Genomic DNA, 10,506 nt, shown 5'->3' on the forward strand with positions numbered 1-10,506 from the left:
CAAAAAATGAAGAAATATAAAGAAAATTCTGGGCAAATAGTATGGATATTATAGAGATATGGTACAAACCATGATGTTAACATAAGAATAACTGCAATTTGGCAAATGATACATTCTGCTATAGCCTGGTTACTTACAACAAGAAGTAGGAGAATCCATTGGCTATAAACACCATTATTTTGTAAAGTTGTGTTTTCCCCCATTTTTTTGATTTATGACATTTTCTAAATAAGAATGCTGTTAGTAAATAATTGTCATTTAAATGCTTATTATATGCCAATTCAGACAAATAAAGGGAAAGTTCAGGAAGATGTTATGACCAGCCTATGGCTTAGGTGATGGGCAAAGGACTTTCTGAAGAACTGAGATTGCAAGGCTGATGAGATTTAGTAAGGTAAAGGGCTAGGCCAGCTTCCTGCAGGTAACATGGCATCTGTGAAGACCTACGGTCAAAATCAAACATACAGCTCATTCCAGGAACAAATATTTCCCATGTGATTGGCACATGGAGAAGAAGGAAGAGAGAATTACAGCAGCTACCTGTGCTTGCCAAGCACACACGTCACCTCTCACACTGTGCTCAGTGTTTGCATATTTCATTCAAGTCACAAAAAAGATCTATGAGGTCAGCTTACGACTCCCAGCTTACAGATGGGGACTGAGGCTTGCAGTTAAAATATCTGGCTTGTCGTTGTAGAGCAAATAAGGGGAAGAAAGCCTAGATATGAACACAACTGGTTTGCCTCCAGAGGCAGTACTGCCTACTAACGGCAGACTCATCACCTCAGCTTCTCCAAACATCACCATGCCTTGCTTTTCCTTGGCCCCAGCTAGGATGACAGGCTGATTTTGCAACAGATCACTTGCTCTGTGATCCTGGTTAGGAAGCCTCTTGTTAAAGTAAATAAGATACTTGAAAGCATGGCCAAAACTATTAAAATTTTATAAGCCAACCTTACCCAAGAATCTGCTCTGGGGTAAATGTCAAAAGGACTTGTTATGAAATCATATCTTTAAGAACTTCCATATAATTTCTTGTTCCTTAACACAGAGTTGAGAAAGGTAAAAAAAAACAACAACAGTGTTTGGTTTTCACTGGGAAAATAGCATAGCTTTATTTGGGACAATGATTGAAAAATAACAGTTTGGTCAGTTTTTGCCTCCACAGTATGATTTGATGCAGAAAGGGCAAAAAGTCAGTCTTCACTACATTTGTAAGAGGCTTGCTTAAAGTTGTGCAATATCTCACGGTTCAATGTGTGCTCCTCATAACGGAATAAATCTCTAATACTAACACTCCTCCCATTGTTAATGCTCAAAGAGTTCTTATTTCATAGCTCCAACTGCATTGTTATTGATGAAGAAGGTAATATTAATACAAGGCAAGAATTATACCCTACCCTATTCCAACGTCAACAAATGGACCAAGTGAGCCAAACACTTTAATTCCAGTCCAAACTATGAAAGACCTCTTGGTAATGTTTGAGTTTGTTATCTTACCATTGAAAAAGAAAAAAGAAAAGAAAGAAAGAAATGAAAATAAAGGCAAAGTTTACCCATGATGTCTGAGGACTAGACTTACACTTTGGATAAAAGTGTCATTCTTTCGGCCTTTGCGTAAGAGACATTTTAGAATGGGGTCCTTCCTTATAAGCTAAGAATCACTATCACATTTTCTTAAATAAAATGCTCAAAAGAGAAACATTCAGGAAGTTAGAAGACTAAAAACCAAAGTTTTGTTGTTGTTGTTATTGTTCAAATTGACCAATTTGATGGTTTCAATGCTCTGCAAAGAGGTGACTTGAGCATTTCAAAGATTTTACTCCATTCTTTCTGACTTTCATTTCTCTGTTTGCACCATGACTAAAAGTAATTCTAGTTGTTAAAAAAAGAAGTAAATTTGAAGATCTAATTGGCTTGATTAAGCAATTCAGGAATCTGGTAGCATCCTTTATAGCAAGTAAAAGGAATCTAGATGAGTTGTACAAAATGGAAGGTTTTTCTAGGCAGAAAGAGCTTAGGACTAAGTTAAAAGAGTGCATTTCCGGCAAGAACACCTTCCCTTAGGGGAAAACTCTGGGGTCTTACAGGCAGATTACCTCCATAGTGTTGATCAGGAAATTCCAGACTGATTGGTTTAAAATTCCACTACTTGGAGAGGCTGTAACTGCAATTATGTTAGGTATTAAGTTTTGGTTTGGTGACATGGATTACCAAAAGTGACTCTTTTTTAACCTGTTTCCTTCTTTAACAAAGTATATGTCTTGGTTAGGAGTCTAGAAAGATAACTTAGAAGGACCAACTGTTCCTGTTTGCCCAGGACTGAGGAAGATTTAAAACCTGGGAGTTTCCTGGGATGTAGGACTTACAGTGCTAAAATCAGAACAGGTTGGGAAAAGAGAACATTTGGTTACCCTAGGGTGTTCCATGTTGAGGTTTTGTTTTTGTTTTTGTTTTTGTTTTGGCCTAGTTACAGATCTTTGCTTACACAAACCAGGGAGGACCCCATCCCTTGTGTACTGACTGAGTCAGAATCTCCAGCCAGCCTAGGAACCTATTATTTTTAAAAGCTTCCCAGGTTGTTCTGGATTTCAGATTTTCTGAGATGATACATGCAGTTCCTAAATAAAATTGATTCTGTTGGTCTCAAATGGGAAATGCAATTAACGTATTTTCTTTTTCTAATTTTTGGAATATCTTCAAAGTCAAACTGTATTTAAAAATAAAAACAAATGGCTTCTTTGAGAAGAGAGCCTGCTATAGTCTTAACATTTCACAAGATGCATACTCTTTTGAAACCTGACTTTTGTCTAAAACCCCGGGGACGGAAACATCAGCTGCTAATGTGGCTTTGAGAAATCCGAGGACTACATTTAGACACAATGATCTTCCATTCCCTCCAGTCTCTCATACCCTAAGGAAAGAGAGATGAGAAAGGGAACTCTGAACAATTTCTACTGTAGGGGATCAGAACAAGTCACCCTAAGATGTTCCTCTTTGGGATGTGGATTATTTTGAGCTAATGACAACCAAGAACTTTCAGGCTCAAGAGAAATTTCTGCATCCTCCCTTACCTACCTAGAATAATTTAAATTAGGGACCTTGTCCATAATAAGAGATTATCAGAGATAACCTTTTTGACCTATTTATAAAGCAGGGCAAACTATTAATTACTAGACACTGCTCTTCTTATCATCTTTCTTCCCCTCTGAATGCCCAAGGCGCCTTCAGAATGCCTTATATACCTCATTTTAACTTTCTGTTCCAGAATCAATCAAGTACTAGTATGTGAGGTTCCCATACATATGGATGTAATTAAATTTGGTTATTTTCTCTTGTCAATCTGTCTTATGTATATTTAATTATTAGACCAGCTGAAAGAACATTGATAGTCGAGGAAAGTTTCCTCCTCTCCCACGCTACTACTCTTGGAATCCTCAAATAAAATGCTAACTTCTCTTCCTTTTTACTTTAAGTTTCTAATTCTTCTTAAAACTGAAGTTTATAGCTTTCCATTTAAACATAATTCATGTTTATTATAAAACATTTGAAAAGTATAGGAAAATAAAAGAAGGGGGGAAATTATCTAATCTCCTTTACCCCAACACAACCACTCTCAATATTCTGGTGTATTTCTTTTGTGCATTATTACTATGTATTACCTTTTAAAAATATATAAATATAACTGATCGTAGTATATATGCAACCTTATGTTTTTCTTTCCTTTGTCATAACATACCATAAATAGTACTTTTTTAAAAATTAAATTTTGGGAGGTGACAATTGTTAGTAAAATCACAGGTTTCAAATATACAATTTTATAATATGTCATCTAATATTACATTGTATGCTCACCACCCAGAGTTAGTTCTCCTTCCATCACCTTATATTTGACCCTCTTTACCCTTTTCTACCATCCCCTCTCCCCAAAACCCTCGGATAACCACTAAAGTGTTGTCTTCCATTAAAAGTACTATTTATGACAATAAATAGTACTTGTCATAAATAGTATCATCATAAACAGTACTTTTAATGTCGTGTTTCCCCCAAAATAAGACCTATCCAGACAATCAGCTCTAATGCATCTTTTGGAGCAAAAATTAATATAAGACCTAGTCTCATTTTACTATAAGACAGGGTATAATAAAATATAATATAATATAATATAATGTAATGTAATATACCAAGTCTTATATTAATTTTTGCAACAAAAGATACATTAGAGCTGATTATCTGGCTAGGTCTTATTTTTGGGGACAGGGTGGCTAAATAATATTTGAAGAGGATGGGCCTGGTTTACCTTACCAGGTTCTTGACTAACTTTCAAGAGCAATGCCATTAAAATAATTAACTAAATGTTAGTAGATCACTGTGAGATAGATATCCCAAAGATATAATCTGGGGAAGAATCACTATTCTGATAGTTCACTTACAGCTAAGTACTTCCTTTAGGATAATGAATGCATCCTTTCTTTTCTCAGGTATGTTTTGCTAGGGTTGTTTTTAATTTAGATGCTAAAATAGCTTCAGATGAAATTTTCAAAAGAAAAATCACTCATAATCCCACTGCTGTAACATACCCACTCAATGATGTCTAAGCATATAGATTTTTATACAGCTATAATCATACAATACATGCATTTTTGTTCCTTTTTTCCACTATTGCATTATAGCGACCTTGCCATGTTATTACATAGTCCTTATAATTATCACTTTTAATGGATGAGTAATCATCCACAAGTTATAGCTTGTGGCAATGCAATTCCTTGGGTTGAGAACAGGTAAAAATTATGTGAAATAGCTGAGGAAGAAAAAAATTATTTAAGCACGTTCTAAAGCAGTGATTTTCAGATCATGATCCTTGGCATCCCCCAAAGGTTACTGTTAAGTCATATTTAGGCCAGACGCAGAAACCTTATCTTAAAAGCCATCTTGTCTTGATCCTGTCTTGCTCTATTTCCTTGGGGTCTGTGATCAGTGGGCCTGGATGGTCCAGACAGAGACCTGGGGCCAGGGTGTGGAGCCAGAGGGCTTGGTCATGCCCTGAAACCCTTTGTCAACAAAAAACCCCTGGTGCATTGAAGAGGGAACAGCTTCCTTTACCCCCTCCTATAAAACTCCATTCCTCTCTTTGCTCAGGGAGGTTAGGACCTTTTCTCTCTGCTCTAGCCTGACCTCCCGCAGCTCAAACACGCCAAATAAGTTCTAATCGACCAATCTTGGTCTTCCGCACTCATTCCTCTGGCTGTGCCTAACAGTTCCCGTGGTATGGGAGATGTTAAAAAAAAAAAAAAAAAAAAAGGAATAACAGGCCAAAATGGAGTCGCTTTTGTTAACTCACATCACCCAGAGCCTTTCTCAGGAATAGAATTTGAAACCAATCAGTCGGGAAAGTCCTAATCACCACTAGTGAGGTAATCTGCCTGATAAGAACCTCCTAAGGGAAGATGTCCTTGCCTGAAATAATTCACTATTTTAACTGCTTAGTCCCACTCTCTTTCTGCCTATAAAAACCTTTCATTTTGTACAACTCATCAGAGAGCACTTCTAGGTAGTTGCTAGGTGGGCTGCTGCCCAATTCATGAATTGCTCAAATTTACTCTTGAATTTTGAATTTGAAGTTGAATTTTGTTTTTTAACAGATATGAGGAGAAATCCGATGTAAGACAATCCGATCTTCCTTCTATCAAAACACTTTAAGTTTTATTTTGAAACTATGCTCTTTAAAAAAAAAAAGAAGTGAAAAAAGGTATAAAATAAAATTATGCAATTTTTGTGGTAGTCTGTCATTTACTAGCTGTGTGATCTTGGGCACATTACACAAATGACTGAGTTTCTTCATCTATAAAATGCGGATATTAATTTTAACTTATTGGGTTGTGGTAAAGATCAAATAAATACATATATGGTATACTATATAGATTGCTTAGAACAATGCCTGACACCTAACTATTGTATAAGTGTCTGTTAAATAAATAAAATAGAAATAAAACCAGCACCAGGTCAACAAAACTCGAAAGTATTCATGAAACCTTTAAAGCAAGAAAGAGAACAATTAGACAGTAATATATCTGTGGATGGCAGTGATAGCCCCAAATTAGAAAAGGCTTACACATAGGCTTGGGGGTAAAATTACCAAAGTGTATAACTAGACTCTGATTACTCCATACCTGTTGACTTTAGGCAATTGATTTAACTTTGCTAAGCCTCAATTTTCTCCACTCTTGTCAAAGAGTGGAATTAACATTAACCTCAGAAGGTTAATGTGAGGAGTAAAGGATGTTTTCCCTAGAAAGCATTAGCCCAGGACCTGGCCCATCCTGAGTCTTTTATAATAGAATCATCCCACGTACAACATATTGCAGATTACTTACTGAAATTTTTTTGGCACACCCACAACTTGTTTATTTTTTTTAACGTGCCAAATATCCTACATATGATATCCAGATGGTAGGTATAGAAAAGAACTTTGGTTTCAATTTGCAAATGGACAATAGAAGAGGAAACCTATGCTGATATCTCTCCGGAAGTTAATGTGTAAAGACCCTCTTTTCTGTAATTGCAGGCAGTGGAGTTTGGGGAAGCATCGGAATAGTGTGAAAAGAGTTAGTCTTAGGAGGTAGGTGATCCAATTCTAGTCCCAGTTTTGTCCTAAACTTGCCACATGACCTTTAATAAGTCAGTTTTCTGCTTCACTCTTAGATTATCTCCTGTCTAAAAGGTGGTAGTTGGACAAGAGACAACCTCAAAGATATCTTTATCTCTATTATTGCTATGGAGTGAAGAGGGTTGTGCTATTTTTAGAATCCATGGGACATTAAGGTTTTGTGCACAAGAAGGTGTTATATTTTACAGAGCACATGCGACTTTGATGAAGACTGCCTTTTGTAATTCAGTTATACTGGCTCCATCTTTTCTCTCGTTGGGAGAGAAATTATTACACAAAATAACCAAGATGTGGTGAAGAATATGAATGGTATTGTAGGTATTTGCTCTTAAAAAAATATCTCATCCAGATATTTGTAGTTGGAAGCCATGTTTTTAGCTTAAACACTCCCTTTTCTGTAAACTAAATGAATTACCACCCTGTTTTAACATTGTCTCTGGCTTTAAGCAGAGGAGGGAAAAAAACTGGGTCAGCCATACAGTAGAATTAGAGAATGTTTGTCTTATTTAGTCATGGTCTGGCTGAGTCATTCTAACTGATACAGTTTGGAATGAAAACTTGACCAGATGTTCACTTAAATGAACTACAGAGATTAATTATCAGTCCTACCATATTATCTTGAAGGGTTGGTATAATCATCTCCAAAGAATTTCCTGGAGCTGACACAAAGGTTGCCGATTATAACTACAGCTAACACTCTTAGTAACACACAAGGTGCCAGGCGCCACTCTAAGTGTTTCACGTGTCTTAATTCATTTATTCACACAATCCTCCTTGGAGGGAGGTATATTGTTATCCTTATTTTACCAATGAAGTCATGAGTCTCAAAGAGTTTAGGAAGCTTGCATAAAGTCACCCAGCTAATAAGTGGTAAAGGCAGCATTTGAATCCTGGAACTTTGAACCCCAAGCCTATGCTTTTAAAACTATGCTATAGCCATTATCATATACAATTCCCAGTTTTTGACCCAAGGTGCTGTTAAAAATTGAATATATTAGGCTTATCATTAATCTATAAGTTAGTGGAGAGGAATTTGAATTATTGTGAGTAGGAAAAAATGTAGTGCCTGACCTGAGGGAAGGAAGAAGGTTAAATTTTGGAGAAAACGTTTACATATATACCTAATTAGAAATCTCTTGGGTTATCCAAAACAACCTGCTGTTCATTCATCTTTTAAAATTATTTGAGGAATGTAAGAGCAACTAAAGTTTAGACCTCTACTCCTAGTCTGTGTAAAATATCTGGAATGTTTTGTTCTGATCAAAGCCCAGAAAGTCCTGTTGGTTGATACTTCTTGGTTAACCTTCAAGAAGGAGCAAAAAGAACTGTTTGTTGCATTCTCCTCATTTACAATGAAATCCCAAATATTTCTTTGTCATTGGGGCTTGTTGTAATTACTATACTGTTTGACACTGACTTTCTTCTGAACTTAACTTAATGTCTGCAAGCTCCCTTATCTTTTGTTAGTACATACTCTTCAACAATATAAAGAAAGCATATCCACTTAGTTTTTGAAATAACAGAGTGGTTTAAAAAGGGTGTTGGCTCTGGATGGGGACATTTGTGGACAGATGCTTTCACATCTGAGACTGAAAACTCATAATATATTCGAACCGTATAATTTCATCTCAGACTCAATCCCCTGTTTCTTTCTTTTAAGCACTGTGTTAAAGATATTTTTAAAACAGCATGTTTTTTTTTTCCATTCTTCTCTCTGTGAAGGTTTTCAATCCATTTGCATGCAACATATGTTTTCATCTATATAATTAGGAGCCCAGAAACTTGCACCAGTTGCCTATGACACTCGCACATAGGCAATTTTGTCAGTTGAAGCGTTGTGACATGACATACCCGTATGAATTAAAAGCTTCAGTAATGGAATAAGAAAGATTGCAAGGGAGGTAGCTTTGACACAATGTAAATATTGTGCCAGTTACAAGCAACCAAAACAATTTGAACTCTGATTAAAAATTTCATTAGCTAAAATATAGTCTACCCAAGAGTAAAAGAAATCACCTCTACTGTGTCTCTTAACATCTCTTATAGAATTTCTCCAATTGGGAATAATCTGTTTCCTATCACCTGAATTTTTCTTTCCTTTTACAGAATTTATTTTTTGTAATATTAAAAAATTATACACAACCAATAAATATAGCTTAGAAAAATACCCCCCCCCAATAATGCTATGTTGGCACATTTCTACTCAGTTATAAGTACCCTGCATCCTTCATTATAAAAGCTGAACATTAAATTGTCTGTATTTTCTTTGTATATGGAACCATAACTTTTAATGGTTTTCATAGCAGTCTTCTGAGTGGATGCTCTAGAGTTTAACTACATATTCCTAGATTTCTAAACAACTAATATGTTTCCCACTTTTCTATTCTAATAAATAATAGCTCTGTATTCATCTCTATGCCTAAACATTTTCCTTTTTAGGATTATTTCTTTGGGTTAGTGTCCCTCAAGTGGAGTTGCTATTTTAAAATGTTGTATTCTGCAGTTTACTTCAGATAAACATATTTTGTCAGCTTATACTAACTTCCTACAATAAACTCATCCACAATACACTGTTGTTTGTCTAATTCCAAAACTAAAGTTTGGAAGGCAGAAAGTCACTGTTCCCCAAAGGGATTCTGAGTTTTTCTGGTGCTTTAACTAGAGTTTCCAAATTTTCCTTATGTGACTTTGTCTTCCTGCTTTGACATGTGTTTCTGCCATGAACCTTAGGCCTTGAGTTTATTCACTGGAAGGCTCTGGCTTTGATCTCTAGCTCTTTCCACCTAGATGAATTTCCTCTTGTGACCTCAGTCTTCCGTCTCTCTCCTGATGACAGCGATACTGTGGTTACTTCCCTGCATTCATTCTATGGCTTCCCTATGTCAACTCTTCAGGGATCTGGCCCCATCACAGCTGCAGAGGTGGTCTCTGATTTAATCTCATAGATTTTTCACTTGCCTGACACTCTATTGAATCTGCTCTAGTCATGTCATCAGTGACCTCCATTTTGTTAAATCTAATAATCAATTCCCAGTCCTCATCTTACTTGACCTCTGAGCAGCATTTAGCAGTTAATTATTCCTTCCTCTTCAATATGAGATGTGATGAAAAAATATGGTGAATGTTTGAATTAAAACAATTTATTACAGTAAAAGGCACATTGCCATTAATCCCTCTTGCTTCGAACACACTTATCCCATCGTTCTTGCCATTTTCTGAAGCAGTTCTGGAAGTCCTCTTTCATGAGTGTCTTTACTTCAATTTTATCATGACAACACTCCGTGTCACACATCATTTCTGGTATATGGCAATTTCTGTCAAATAAAAACATTATGCTATGTCCTAATCCACCTTGTTCACCTGATCTGACACCATGTGACCTCTGGCTCTTCCCCAAAGTCAAAATGACCATGAAAGGTAAACGTTTTGAATCAATTCAGGACATCAAGGCAGCCACGACAGCACAATTAAAGATACTCATGAAAGAGGACTTCCAGAACCGTTTCAGAAAGTGGCAAGAATGATGGGATAAGTATGTTCAAAGCGAGGGGGAGTATTTTTAGGGGGAATGACGGCAATGTGTTTTTATTGTAACAAATTTTTTTAAATTTGAACATTAACTGTGTTTTTTTTTTATCACATCTCATACACTTTCTTCACTTAGCTTCCAAGACCTAATCAAGTCAAATCTAATCAAGAAAACAGAAACTAGTTGGAGTATTTGACCAGAAAGAATTTAGTTCTTGGTCTTGATAACACTGGTGACAATTGAGCTGAAAGGCCAAACAGAAAGGAGATAATGAAGAAACCAGAAGCTGGCAACAGCAGAAACATAATAT

The sequence above is a fragment of the Rhinolophus hipposideros genome (genome assembly GCF_964194185.1).
Source record: "Rhinolophus hipposideros genome assembly, chromosome: 23".
NCBI lineage: Eukaryota > Metazoa > Chordata > Mammalia > Chiroptera > Rhinolophidae > Rhinolophus > Rhinolophus hipposideros.